Source organism: Fundulus heteroclitus, chromosome 2 (assembly GCF_011125445.2).
Source record: "Fundulus heteroclitus isolate FHET01 chromosome 2, MU-UCD_Fhet_4.1, whole genome shotgun sequence".
NCBI lineage: Eukaryota > Metazoa > Chordata > Actinopteri > Cyprinodontiformes > Fundulidae > Fundulus > Fundulus heteroclitus.
The window spans coordinates 3,192,206-3,206,704 of record NC_046362.1 but is presented as its reverse complement, the minus strand read 5'-3'; the positions used below and the strand labels follow the sequence as shown (position 1 = coordinate 3,206,704).

The window sequence follows — 14,499 nt, the reverse complement described above, 5'->3', positions numbered from 1 at the left end:
GATATTGGCAGTTTTCAACATGCTGATCCTTTCCGTGTTTTACATTCAATTTCGAAACAGAATTAATGTAATATGTACTATGAAGAATTCTGAATTCTTTACCAAATTAGCTTGAAATTCCTCAATCACTGTACTTTTTTCTTTCTTCCTGGTCAATACTGATGGACCCCTTTGGTTTGCTGCTGGTGCATATTCATTGATAAACATGCCCTGTCCTTCCGGCACCTCAAATGGCCCCTAATAGACATTGCTTCTTTTTTATGATGTATCAAAGATTTTCTAATGTTTTATTAGAAAAGTATTTTTTTTACTTATCGTTGGAATATTTTATGCATTAAAACAATTTATTGATTCATTAAAATTTTGCAGCCCAAAGTGATGACCTGTTCAAAGTATAAGTCACGTATGAACAAAAGTGACACTGAGACAGGGTTTGTTTTGGATACAGAGAGCGGTTAAATATAGTCTGTAAGACGTCAGACAAAGCTACTTGGCTGCGAGATATGTTATATTTGACATTTGGAGACAGCTGTATTATATTCTTAATTACAAGCTGCATTTTTACTTTGAGAACCACTAGCTAGATTTACAAATGACTTTGTATCATTTTACAAAAAGCAAAACTGAACGGGTGAAAAAGACTGCAGCTTAATGTAAAGCTGAGTACTTTATGATGCCTTCCCTAATCTGCCAAAAGATAAAATTTTATTTATCTATTACAGTCTAGAATTAATTGATTATTGATTTTATTTTACTATCTCCTTTACCTTCAGCTAAAATGACTAATTTAAAGAAAAAAATATTTTAATTACTGAAAAATAACTTCTAAGAACCTCTTACTGGGTTTTTAGGTGTGTTGATTCCTACTAGATGTAAGTAATTCTAATGATCTGTCGATTCACTATTATTTGCACTCACAGTTGTTTCAAAATAATTTTATGCGATTACTTTTTTGCTTAAAATGTAAAACTAACCAACAACAACAAAAAACAACGACTAAAACACAAAAAGCTCCCACCCTGCCCTGAAGGTATAGGGACTGAGGAATCCTTGATTAGGGAGCTATGGAAGCAGGTAGGTATCAAGGTAGGTTGTCAAAAAGAAAGATACGCTTTGTGAGGTCAGGACCAATGAAGCAAGGTGCACATGTAAGCTGAGAATCTCAGGGGCAAAAATCCAGTTTACACAAATCGAGGCTTCTCTTTACCACAGTGGTAGATCATCAGACATAGAATGGTCAGCTCACAGCTTCCTTTATCCCAAACAAATTGATGAGGATACGACAGTCAGGCCCGAACTCCTCGGCCTGCCCGGCCACGCCCATTGGTTGGAACTTGTAGCTTGGGATCAATTTAATTCAATTCAGTTTTATTTATATAGAGCCAATTCACAAAACATGTCATCTCAAGGCACTTTACACAGTCAAAATCAATCAGATTATACAGGTTGGGTCAAATTATACAGATTGGTCAAAAAAAAGTTCCTATATAATGGAACCAGTTGATTGCATCAAAGTCCCGACAAGCAGCATTCCCTCCTGAAGAAGCGTAGAGCCACAGGGAGAGTCGTCTGCATTGTCCATGGCTTTGCAGCAATCCCTCATACTGAGCAAGCATGAAGCGACAGCGGAAAGAAAAACTCCCCATTAACAGGAAGGAAAACCCCCAGTAGAACCGGGCTCAGTATGAACGGTCATCTGCCTCGACCGACTGGGGGTTACAGAAGATCAATCACAGAAGCACAGCTACTCATACTCCACAATCATGACAAAAATAAGCAAATAACAAAAGAGTTATTAAATACCATTTAAATGTCTCAAAAAACCAAAATAGCAGGATGTCTGACACCGTGTCATGTCTGCTTGCAGCAATATCCCTTCTCTGATGCTAGTGCATCTGTCCATTATCTATACCTACTTGTCTTTGCAGGTGGTTCTCCAGGCGGTCATTGGGTGAGAGGTGGAGATGAGAACATTGCTTTTCAGCGTTTCGCAAATACAGTCATGATAGAAAATCAAGTTCACTTTTTTTCAGTTCCAGAGTTCCCAGATTTAAGGCATCACAACACAGATTTTGCCCACCCATTAAATCATTAGTGGAACTTATATTTCAGCAATATAAAAATAAAACCCCAAAAAATGGACATCTACCATTGACAAAATGCATTTACAAAGTGACAGAGTTGAGGTGTAATGCCGTTTACTGCAGGTCTGCTGGTGGTTCCTAGAGTCTCTAAAAGTAGAATGGGAGGCAGATCCTTCAGCTATCAGGCTCCTCTCCTGTGGAACCAACTCCCAGTTTTGGTCCGTGAGGCAGACACTCTATCTACTTTTAAGACTAATCTTAAAACTTTCCTTTTTGACAAAGCTTATAGTTAGAGTGGCTCATGTTACTCTGAGCTACCTCTATAGTTATGCTGCTATAGGCTTAGGCTACTGGGGGACATCAGGGCCTATTTCTCCCACTCTGCCGAGTTCTCCTACTGTTCTTCAATTTGCAGTTTGTTGTTTCAGCTTTTAACTTTTTGTTCTCTCTCTTTTTTCTTCATAGTAGGTACACCTGGTCTGGCGTTCTGTTAGCTGTGACATCATCCAGGGAAGACAGATCACCCGCTATTACCATCTAATGTTGAACTGGATCAATGTGTGCTTCTGTGCTTTTTTGTCTGTTTTGTTGTGTCTCTGCTCTGTCTTCTCTAACCTCCAGTCGGTCGAGGCAGATGACCATTCATACTGAGCCCGGTTCTGCTGGAGGTTTTCCTTCCCGTTAATGGGGAGTTTTATTTCCACTGTTGCTTCATGCTTGCTCAGTATGAGGGATTGCTGCAAAGCCATGGACAATGCAGACAACTTTCCCTGTGGATGAATGCTGCTTGTCAAGATTTGGTCCAATCATCTGGGCTTCCTTAGATAGGACAGCAGCTGCTGTTTCATCTTCTGAGACTTACGCACCAGAGAACCTTCCTATGAAATCAGTGGATATCCATTTGAACAATGTTTCTGTGTGAGCTGGTGTACTGGCCAATAGAATCAAAATCAGCTGCTCTGATCTCCTTGGTCAGTTTGATCTTGTCCTTCTTCTATAGATTCTGGTCCCCACTGCTGTGAGTGTCTTTATTGGGCCAAAGCAGCTTGTGAACCTTGGTTTATTGTTGTTGTATGTGCAAAAGGTTTTGGTCGTCATACTCGTCTTCACAAAAATGCATGTATGATATCACACTGAGTTAATTTAGCTCAGTTGTTGCGGCTTCAAAAGCTCTGTAGTTTGTGCAGTCAAAGCTGATCAGTGGTTTCTACACTGACCGCTCCTTCCACTTTCCTTAAATGTATAGGGGATGATTTCCCGTAAATGTTGGTAAGAAACACCCAAGTCTCTTTTTGAATAACTGCGCAGGCACAAGGGGGATCGTATGAAGAAAAAGAAAGAAAAATTCTCCCAAATCCACTCTGGTCTTATTTCTTCTGAGGCCAATACCTACGCCTTTAAGTTATAACCACAGGCTTAGAAGTTTTTTTTTTGTTTTTAACTCTGCTTGAAATGAGATAAACTAGATGTTACTCTGAAAGTCCCAGAGTTTCATTCAATCAAATCATACAGAGAGGTTGGTCAAAAGGTTTTCTATCTTGGGAAACCCAGCAAATTACATCAAGTCATTGACTTGGAGCATTCACTCCTCTTGAAAGTGCGCTCAGCGACAGTGGACAGTCACCGATATTGTGTCGTTGACGTTGCAGCAATCCCTCATACCGAGCATGCATATAGTCACAGTGGATAGAAAAAACTCTCCTTTAATAGGTTGAAACCTCCAGCAGAATCAGGCTCAGGCCTGGCCCACACATAGCTGGACTAGTTTTTATGTATTTTTACATTTCATCCACACAAAAACACTGTTTTGCATCACGAAATACAATTATTTAAAAATTTAACTCAGCCCAAAGTGGAGATTTCTGAAAACTCAGTTTTTGTGTCTGCGTGTGCACACAGTAAAACTGAGTTTTAGTATCACAGTCTGCAACAAATAATGCGGCGTTAACTTGGACAAATTACGGCCAAGATTTCAACAGCATCTCCAATTGTTTATTTCCAACTGACGTAACCCCGGCAACCACATAGTATTTACACTTTGGTATTCAAAATAAAGAAACATTGAACATTATTAACATGACTGTTGGTTCAGATACTTTTTGCTTGTCTGTTCTTACACGCCCAGCTGCTCCAATGTGTTAAGGTACGAAGAAGAAAGAACGCTTGGAGGTCAGCTGTTTCTCTCCCTCCCATTACAGAGACACGATGCCGTTCAACGTCACTACTGCTTTGAAGGATTCTGATTGCCTGACATAGCTTTGCATTTCACTGCCCCCTAAGGTGTTTGGCATTTAAAAAATAACGCTTAGTGGCGTATTTGTGCATATTTGTGTGGATGAAAAAGTTTCTGAAAATTTACATTATTATGTGTAAAAACGATGTTGGAAGACAATTGACCCAGCCATGTGTGTACAAAGCCTGAGTGTGAGCGGCCATCTGCCACGATCGACTGGGGGTCAGAGGAGAGGGAGCCAACACAGAAGAAGACAGAAGCACTGATCCAGGAGCACTTTCTATGTTAGAGAGGGTAATGGCAGACTAGATCGATAGGTGGCTGTGTCTAGGACAGAAACACAGTGAGTTGGTATCTCTGTTGGACATTTGTTAAACTTTCTGTATTTGGGAAGTTTGTTGGAGAGTTTTCCACCGTTAAAATCCTCAAGAACAATGAAGGAGTCTGGGTGTTTTTTCTCCACATCAGTGATGCCATCAGAAAGCTGTTTATCTGCTTCTGAAACACAGGCTTATGGGGGAATTTAAACTCTGGCTAGAACAAACAAGGAGCATTCCCACTGTGAATAAAAAGGTTTACTGTTAAAAAAAAACGGACCCCGGGTGAAGTTACATGACTTCTGTAACACTGTGGCATCCCTACACCAACCGTTGTTCTTATAATTGCAGATTCCACCTTCTGTTTTTATTTCCCCCAAGGGTGAGGCGCGGGCGGAGGTCCACTTGGAGAAGCTGGCAGCCATTTAAAAAAGTTAAACCTTTTGAAGCAAAAAGAATGGAAAGTAGAGATATAGAAGTTTTGCTAACATCCCACAGTTTGATATAAAATGAAATTGCATACACTGGGATCAAAGGCAGGAGGCAAAGCATACTCTTCTGGAAAACCTGCCACCTGAAATCATGCCTCCTTATTTTTATAACAAGTTAATATGAGAGGTCTCTTGGCAGCCAGAGAATGATCTGGAAGCCTTTCTGTGGACAGATTCACATCTCCAACCATTAAGCCAAAGTGAAATGCTTACCAGGCAGTAAATGAGTTAGTGATATTTATAGAGTGAAGTGAAGGCCAGTATAAGACTTTATTTGGAGCAATAGTTTAATCAGTTGTTGAGAGCATTTCTGTTTCGGGGCTCTGTATATCAGAGAAGACACGTGTACTCAGTTCATGATCACAATGATCACTAAACTTAGGAGGGTCAATCTGCTAAATTCATTTAAACATGGGTTTTAAAGTAATAGACTGTGACATAGTAATCATATTGTTCTTTCTCATTAAGTACAAACTGAAATGTAAGTATTTATCGTTTACAGTGCCTCTGAAACATTGTTTCTCAGACATAGAAGAGGGGGATGAACTACCCTGGAAAACCCTTCACTGTCACATTTTCAGGCTTAGGGCCAACTCATCAAACTGTTAATTTAATACATTGGGTCAAGCCCAAATCATGATAACAGATGTTAGATCTTTTCTTTCTTTCCAAAGCACATGCCTTCCGCAGGCATATGTGTTGATTGGTGATGTTTCTAGTCATAATGTACTACAACTTGAAACCTGAAACTGAAATGCTTATGGGAGGTGGGCTTAGGGATGCTATACACTCTTACTGCAACAGGGAAACTCTCCTTGAAGATGGTAAGAACCAAACAACAATTTTCTTTCTTTGATTTTCTTTAAACTAATTTAGACACTTTTGAAAGAAACACGTTTTTTCTCTTTAGTAATCTAAAAGATTCTGTTTTGATTCAAGTCCATGCAGCAGCTGATATCTCTTGATTTTGTGGTCCCATTTTCTTCTTAACCTCAGCTAATCAGCTCTGTGCATTATCAACATCAGCATAAAACCTAAATATATGTTTTAGATTATTTTGCAGTGAGGGAGAATCATTTAACCCCTTTTCCTTCCCTTTGTAGGATTCCAGTGGCCCTTAAAGCAGGATCCTAAAATGAATAGAAGCTCCTCCTTGATGAGATGAAGTTGGGGGGGATGGCAGTATTTCCGGACCTTGATGGCTGATTGGACTGAGGATCTGGGATTTCCATAAAAAGCAGCTCCACATCCATATCTGAACCCTCATATATATACACCCTGATGGTTGTTTGTTCCCACTGGCTCTACTGTCCTCTTTCTTGGCTTTCTGTTTCATTATAGGTGAGGCTTTGCTACTTTTCTTCCTCCTTCTTTATTCATCATGTCTCTGTACAGCTGGTAAATGCATGCAGGGTGATAACATGTTGAAGTGCTAAGGTGATGAGCTCCTGCCATGCAGAAGGGGAAACATGATTCATTGTTAAGGGGAGAGGAGCAGTTATTGGGGGATTACATCTAACGGGGTTGTGTTTAAACAGGGAGGCAAAGGGGATTTTACCAAAGGAGTTATTATTTGCTCAACCTTCTAACAATATATGTTTTTTCAAGTTTTAGTGGCACTTCGTCGGTTTGCAAACTCATTGGATATTCTCTAAAGTAAACATTTAGGGTGACAGAGTGTTTTCAAAGCATTAGGTATTGAATCATTTGGATGGTTTACAATAATAATGTCTAGAATTCTTTTTTAAATTTAACTTTAGTCTGCCTCACAACCTATTAGTCTTTTGAGCTATGATTTAAAGATTCAAGTTTAGTTTTTCTTCAAAAACATAGCTGCATGTCAGCTATCAAGACTTAGAAATATGGAGGTGTGTGAGCCTCAAACGGAACAGAGGCTCCCTAAACACAAACATTTTTGGTTGCCATTTAAATGTTTTATCTGGACTTAGTTTAGCAAGACTAATTTTAGTGTGCTGTTGCGGATCACCTCTTAAAGTTAAAAAGCGTTCTGAGAGATAAATTATGTTTGCAATGTTTTACTATTTAACCTGTGTGGTTGAACAGTCAACCTATTTCTCCATTTATTGGCATTGAGAGTAGAACAGTTAAGCGTGTAATTGTTTTCAGTAAAAATAAAATCTGATTGGGGATCGACACCTTTGTTGCCATAGGTTCTGAGTCCTCTGTGTGCGTGTTGGTGTGAGTGTGTTTTGTCCGGTGACTGCTGCTAACGATGCTGTTGCAGCACATTCACTTGAGAAGTTATTTTCTGCAAAAAGAATTAAGTGTTAATTCCCAGAGGATGTTTGGCTTATCCAGCTGCCTGCGTCAGCTGTGACATCTGACCCTAGCCCTAAACTTAGCTCTATCACCGTTCAGCTGCTCATTAAAAGTTTTAATGGGCAACATTTGGACACAGCGGGGCCTCTCATGTGATGAGTTGGTTATTTTTCATCTGTTGTTTTTTCTTCCTTTCCAAACAGGCTGTGAAAAAAAGAAACTGCCAACATGTCTGAGTAAGTTCTGCCTTTACTTTCCACTGTAAAAGAAATAGTGCATGTTTACAGGTGTTTTCCAACTTCACTGAAAACAAATAAGCACAATGTGCAACTTTTGTTCAGAAACATCAATGGTTAAACACTTATTAAACATTGGTAGAACTATGCTTTCACTTCTGTTTAACATTCTAAAAAGCACATGAAAAAAGAGAGAACAGAAAATGGATTGAATTAAATAAATGAAGGGAAGCAAAGAAAGAACAAGAGATAAAAGAAGCTAGCGCATTAAACAATGAAGAAAGTAGGAAAGCATGGCAGTGATTGGGACAAGAACAGAGACAGAAATCAGAATCTGATCACAGAGCTGTGCTAAAGTCAGTTTCCTTCCAGCTCCATGTGTTGCATTTTAATAACAGCTTCTGTTTGTGTTCCTCACAGCAAGAAGATGACTTCAAGCCGCAGGCACCACCTGAAGGTAAAACAGTCACTGCTGACCGGGTTGGGCATCCATGATGTCTGCTCTTTTGTCACCTTCGTTACAATACTCATCTGCAGCAAGGGGCACAGCTAACCAAAATGTTAGCATTAAAAATTCATATTACCCAAACAAATACATTAGCTTGATTACCATTAAACCAACCATAAACAAGAAATTTTGAAGCTAAATCTCTAACCACTAACTGCTAACAAACGGGTGTCACTCAGTCTGTGTCACACGTTTAAGCGTTTACTTTTTCACGGGAATGGAAACATTTGAGAAGTAGATAAGATAAGAAACTCCTGTATTGTCCCAAAATGGGGAAATTTGTGCATGACAGTGGCACAAACACAGAAAAAACACTTAATCTAATCTAAATTTAGTTCTACAGCAACAGAGAATGAATTTATCACAAAGGCTAAAATAAAAGTAGAAAAATATAACTAGAGTAAGTATAGCACAGTTATTGATAATATAATATTGAAGTTAAACAAGGGAAAGACAGCAGCTGATTACACATTCTAATCCTACATGCCCTGGGAGCAGTGTCTTAAACCAGTGAGTGTAGGCTGGAATTGCCAGTTCTGGCAAGAGAAACAAGCAATCAGCTTTGTTACTTTTACATTGTAAACAGTATAAATGAATAAACCCAAAGTTGTTTATAGTAAATGGACCTAACAACACTTCTGGAAGCCTGGAACACTGTAGTAGTGAGCATTTCCTGGAGACCCCTTTTTTCCTCTGTCATCAGACTCTTTAATTAACATGCAATAAATTATGACTTTTTGGGTTACTTATTGTTGCAACATCAATAATATCAATATTATTATATTTAATGTGCAGTATATTTCAATTCAATTCAATTCAATTTTATTTATATAGCGCCAAATCATGAAACATGTCATCTCAAGGCACTTTAAAAATTCAAGTTCAATCATATTATACAGGTTGGGTCAGATTAAACAGATTGGTCAAAAATTTCCTATATAAGGAAACCAGTTGATTGCATCAAAGTCCCGACAAGCAGCATTCAATTTGAATTGAAAAGCATAAGAAATCTGTTTCATTATTTCTGTGTAGAAACAAGTTTTTCCTATTTTATACATGCTGGTTAAATATCCCTTAAGTAATGCCAAAGCTTTAGCAGTTAGCTGCCCTGTGTTTTGTACGGTTGTGTTTGAAAAATAAGAGGTCCTGATGAGCCACGAGGAGACCCTAAAGCCCAACTCCGCGTCCAGTCTCCTTCCTCCTCATGTGGTGGCAGTAACAAACCCACAAAGCTCGGTTACACAACTAATTAAAAGGTTAGAGTCCCACAGCAGCATGCTGTTAACAGAGAAAGAGAAAAAAAAAACATGGATACCTGCATCTTTGTTTTTGAGCAATGGGAGCTGACAATATTAGGAAAAAATTATAATTTGAATGTGCTTTTAAGTAGTTTTTTTCCCCTGACAATGAATAAAGACATGGTTTGTTGATGATACATTTATTTTGTTAAATTTTACCATTAATCTCATTTACAGTGTTGTCAAGAAAGCTTAATATAAATGACTTTGGGCTTATTTTTTTCCCTTGTAAATTTTGAGAGTCATAGGTTGTGTTTTTTTAGCCTGTTTTTGACCGTGAGGTAGCTTATGTTGTTCTATAAATTAAGCGACCATAAATAAGAGCTACAGAGTCCCGCTCACGCTGCTGGTCAGACAGCATGTAACAAAAAGATGCCTCCGCCACTTCATGTAGACATGTCCAACAACCACCCGCACCCCGTTGACATCAATTTCACGACCTGGAACAGTCAAAATACAGCACTCTACACATGCATTGATATAGTATAGAAACAGATGCTGGATTACAGTGTGGTCGGTTGCTTGTCTTTTGGGCTTGTTTTGATAGAGTTCGTCGCATTCTCCTCTCTCAAGATCTGGCAATACTGCTCACTTCTCTGTTCAGCAAATATTATTTTACACTTTCTTTCATGTCCCCAATTTGCAGTAACACTGCAATCGACACACCAATATATTTAATAACCAAATTCATCAATTTGATGACATTTTGAAATTTCTCATTTAGGCAGTTTTGTTTTAACCTGACAACAGCCAGCTGCATGTATCGCTCCGCCTAGCTGAGCTAGGCGGAGCGATACATGCAGCTGGCTGTTGTCAGGTTAGTTTTGTTCCCATCAATGACTTAAAAACGTATTAGAGTGCTTTCACAGCACAGGTACCGTGTTTGGTCTGTCTTAAATGGACCAGAGTTTGTTTCTTGGGATAGCTCAAGTTGTTTGTTCAGCTGTGAAAACTCATCTGAACTCTGGTCTGCCTGAAGACATGTCTTGGTCCTGCTTTAAAGTGAACTTTGTTGTTACCCACTCACAGCGGAAAGAGAGCTGGACTATTAAGTGAACCAAAGACAGGAATTGGTTTGCATGATTTGCAGACATACAGGTGATTTTAAAATGTTTAAATCCTCACTCTTCATTTGTCTCTTGACGACAGAGCAATGTGCTACATAGCTAGCTGCCTCACGTGGTGCTCATACTGGGTCAGTTTCTCGTAACATCGCAACAAACAAGCAACTTTTTTAACTACATCATGTTGTCCAGACAGTGTGGTACACTTTCAAAAGTGGCATGTGAAAAGTGGACCAAGCCAAATGGTGTGGAATTTTCTCCATTCGGCACCCAATAAAACTGAGTTCCCCAAACTCTCCTGGTGTGAGATTTCCAGTTTATTTGTGTTTCTAGTTACAAGTTTTTCCAAAAATTGTGGTGATTCAGCCCACAGCAAGGCTCTAATTCTATTTCTCCTGGACATTTTCATAATTCAGTGAAAATACAATCTATACAACTATACAATTAATTTATTGTATAGAGTTTTGAGAATTCATTCAGCAGAACATCTGCTGAATGTTGGTGTTTTGTCAACTAGAGGTTCTTGAGTCTGTCATTATATTTCTTGACATTGCTTTGACACAATACTGCAGCATTGCAGTATTGTGTTCCAAATAATTCTTCTCTTAAAGATGTTGCCTCTGCAGCCAGCTTTGTGAGAGTAATGAGACAGCTATACCTCAGTGGGAAGACTAGATGAAGCAGTTCTTTCCCTTCACTTATCAATGACAGCTCTGTGCCAGTGATATTGCTCAGTCTGACAATTTTAAATTCAAAATTATTGCATTATGTACATGCTGAGTAGTTGTCTCTATTTTCTCTGTCAACACTAAAATATCTTCGAAGTTTGGCTATAGTAAGCCAACACTGCTCTGTCTGTAGCAGGCATCTCAAAAGCCTCAGCTAAACTTGAATTATTTTTCTTTCCAAAAACAATAGTAAAAACTACTTTTTTGGAATTTCTATATATTCCATTGGCTAAGCCAAAACCTAATCTGCAGTGACACTGGTACAAGGAGTCTATATGACATAATTGATCATTTCAAGACCAATATCAGTATGTGAGGCCATTACCAATACTGCATTGCATTGATTTTAGCTCTAAATGTAAAGAGAATGTCTGACATGATCTTTTCTTCAGCGTTTTTACTGTATTTTACATTCAACGATACAATTTCACTAACCTACAAAATATTTTTCCATAGTACATCTTTGCATAGAATGAGTACCAATGTCAAGTTAGTTGCTACCAATTTCCATCCTGGACATACATAAAACGCCTAAATGTTGTTGCCAAATTCCAGGTGGGAAAAATTGAACGGAAATCCTTTTTTAACACAAACCAAACTAGGTACAATTTCTCCAACCTTTTCAGAAGTAATTTTAAGAAGAATATTTTTAATGCGTATGATTAGAGATTTTAATCTAAAATTGTCATCCGTAGTTCTGAAAGTCAGCCTTGTCCCGGATTTGTATTTTAGTGCCTTTATTTACTCTTGGATCTTCTGTTTTCTGAGTCATATTTGGATAGAAAAGCCAAGTAATAAATAATAATTTTAAAGACTTTAGGAAGGAATGCAGTTTTCTTCTATGCATTTAAAAATAAAAGGTACCCAGGCATATATAGTTGGCATACAGTTTTATAGCTTTTATTGTGCATCTTGTAGACTGCAGGTCTTCATCTCATGTAAATGTGGTCATTGTGTCCCTGTTTTAATAAAACTAATATATATTTGGTCAGATGTCCACATACACTCAATATTGGGGAATTTCATGAATATAGTTACTTATAAAAATAGCTATTATTAAATTATTTGAATTGAATTTCTTTGTTTCTTTATTTGTCCCCCGTGGGGGAAATTCTGTTTCAATACAGCCCATCAAGAGAAAGATTTACATGGGTAGACAGGAGATTGCCTTGCCAGGCACCACCTTCTTGCAGAGTGAAGAAATGAATATATTAGGATGGTAGAGGGGGAAAAAAAGAGTGCATTACTCACACTGTCTCTCTGACAATTCAAGCAATGCAAAAAAAAAACAAAAAAAAAAACCCTACCCTAAAAGAAAACATACAGACAACATCCTAAGCAGACATATTTCAGGTGGGAGGGTTTTTGAGTGGTGAGGGGCATCCAAGTCCAGTACGCACGTATCCAGCCGAGGTTCCTGTCCCAGGGGGAAACAATCAGGCAAAGTAAATGTAGTGAGTTACACGGGGTGTATTTATCACCATGTTCATGTGTACATGTATGTGTGCGTGTCAGTATGGGCCCATGACTCTCCAGTCCCTCCCCCCTCCAGCCATAGCCTTAGAAGGTATATTTTCAGCAGTTCAAGAAGGGCACTGTTTGAGTTCACAGGTGTCATGAGAGGGTCCTGGTGGGGGTAGAGCGTCTTGTTTACATAACATCCAGGAGATATTTGAGATAAGCCAGCCTCCAAGGTTACCCATCAGGGTGCCAGATTCAATAACAAGGAGATTGTTTTTCAGGCTAACTGTGAAATTGTGTGTCAGCCTTCAAGTGTTTGCTGGTCTGTCTTCATAGCAAGTCGCATAGCAAACAGCCGACTTTGTTGAACCTTCTGCCGTAAATCGAGCTAGAAACTTCCACGAGGTCTTTCCATTCCACAATTCAGTTCAAATCACTGCCGGCATGCAATACTGTTTTGTTCACTAAGCATCGAGTCTGGGTAATCACAGCCCGGTTCAGACCCTCAACAAACTCCTGGCAGCATTTCCATTGCCAAAACTGCCTCCGAGATCTTCCGTATTTTCCCATATATCAGGTAACCGCCCAGCTCCAATAAGCGGAAATCCTGTTATCAGAAATCCAATTGTGTAAGGATCCTCCACGTCCTCTACGGACAAATGTAATAGACCGATACATTATCTTCCAAACTCCCCAAGAATCCATGATGTATCCGGCAGCATGTGTGCCCACAGGACCGCTTGGCTCCCACGCGCCTGGTCTTCTAGCAAGAAAATTTATCAATTTCATTATGCGACCAGCTGATTAGATCCATAGTTTTTGATTCTGATGATTTTGCTGAAAAATGCTCTGTGTGAGTTACACAGCATCCAGATAGAGAGCCAAGCAGGAGAGGTCCAGGAGTAGAGGTGCAGAGAAGCGCCTGCCTTCGCTGAGAGCAGGAAAAGAACATTTGTTTTATTTTATTTCAGTGGTTCTCAGTCCTGGGCTGCACAGTAGGGCAGTGGGTGGTGCTGTTGCCTTGCAGCAAGAAGGACCTGGGTATTTCTGCATATAGTTTGCATGTTCTCCTGTGCATTCGTGGGTTCTCTCTGGGTACTCTGGCTTCCTTCCACAGTCCAAAAACATGAATGTTAGGTTAAATGGCCTCTCTTAATTCTCCTTAGGTGTGAGTGTGTGTGTGAATGGTTGTTTGTCCTGTGTGTCTCTGTGTTGCCCTGCGGCAGACTGGTGACCTGTCCAGGGTGTACCTGCCTCTTGCCCATTGACGGCTGGAGATAGGCATCAGCACCCCTCGCGACCCGACAAGAGATAGATGTGTTAGAAAATGGATAGAGGATGGATGGAAGTGTACGAATTTAATATAAATGCTCCACATTTGTCAGTGGCATTGTCTCGTAGGCAAGTTATTACATACCGCTCTATGCTGGGCTTCTGCTCTACTTCTTGATTAGTTTTATGCCAAAAAATGAGACACTCAATTTTTTTGTGTAAATCTTTCAAAAAAACTAAACTGATAACAATTAATACATTTGAGCTAAATTTTTGTGACATTTTAGTTCTCATACAAGGATGACTAGAAAGCTGGTGAATAATTAAAACTATTCTTTCAGTAAGTCTGACTCTTTGTCTTTCCTACAGAGTTTGATTCTGCAGGTGGCAGCAACATGGCTTGAAAAGGAGAAAAAGGACCTCATTGCATCCAAGGAGGCCTACATGGCAGAGAGAACTGTCCTGCGCCAAACCTTAGTGGAGACCAGGCTGCCTCATGGTGAGAGTTAGTTTTTGCTCTGTCGAGA

General features: G+C 39.3%; 1 pseudogene; it reads left to right on the top strand.

Moving 5' to 3' along the window:
- The first annotated feature begins 6,337 nt into the window (after positions 1 to 6,337).
- Positions 6,338 to 14,499, top strand: part of LOC118556519 — a 20,222-nt pseudogene continuing 12,060 nt past the window's right edge.